Raw genomic sequence first — 1194 nt, forward strand, 5'->3', positions numbered from 1 at the left:
TTTCAGCAATGAGACTGCTAATTACAATCACCCATTTGACAGACAAAAGACTTGCAACTCTCTAACTCGCTATTTCAAAAACACACAAGCTAATTAGTGATGAACATTTAACCCCAAAAGCAGCAAAGAAACGAGATCTAGTAGTGGTTGTCGTTCAAATTAAACTGTACTCGTTTCCTCCCTTGCACACACTGAGGAGAACAACAAAGGATAACAAGATCTTTCTAAATCCTTCATGTTAATGACTAAAAGTTTGCCCTAGCTTGACAAAAGAAATAGCAATCACGATGATGAAAAATCTCATGTCAGAACTGTGTGTGTGTGCACGATAAAGTGATTCGACAGCTTTTGTTCCACACTCTTTCAGCCTGCTGTCCCTTTACTTTCAGGGTGTCTGATTGGCGGCTGTGTAGGAAGTCAAAGGTCATGTGAAGTCTGACAAAGGGCCCAGGCCAATACAAAAGTTACTAAGTGTGTCAGATTGGGAGGGGGTCCTGAATGAGACCTCCTGCTTGGTCCCCTAACAAAGAACCATGAGCATGTGAACAGCCACGATTTTCAGTACTTCAGTCCGCTGCTCCATCCCCCCAAAGAGGGCCTCTCTCATGGCATGCCCTCTGTCTCTGCGGGGGGAGCTCGCTGGATAGGCGTTAAATCACTGGCTGGCATAAGGGACCGTGTGTGATTTGGGGTAGGGGGTTTGCTAAATGCGACGGCCGCTCTGCAACAAGGAACAAACCAAAGTGTGCCTCTTGTTTTCTTTTAAAAAAAGATCTGGGGAGGGATGGGGAAAACAACACGAACTGTACAAGAGAACAGAGAATGTGAGTCGGTTAATTTGGCACTCAGATGTGAAGCTGATGGAATGATTCCAGCCAAGTTACAAATAAGGCTGCTTAGTTGTGTGTCACTTCAAAAAAAAAAAAAAAGTCTCAGACTATGAAAACTATGTGACTACATTCCCTAGGCTGGTCACTGGTGGCCTTGAGTCACACTGTATTGAGAGCAGCTCCGTGCTGACCAGGGACAGAATGAATGAATGCCTCAAAGCCATTAGCCTCTTAACAAATTTCGTGCTTAAACAATGCCATTACAGGCCCATCCATCTCGTCATCCATCTTAAACCTGGCGTGAAGAATTAACGACCTCACTTAATGACTGATAGCCAGAACCCACACGGCCCACCTATTAGTG

The sequence above is a fragment of the Carassius carassius genome, chromosome 29 (genome assembly GCF_963082965.1).
Source record: "Carassius carassius chromosome 29, fCarCar2.1, whole genome shotgun sequence".
NCBI lineage: Eukaryota > Metazoa > Chordata > Actinopteri > Cypriniformes > Cyprinidae > Carassius > Carassius carassius.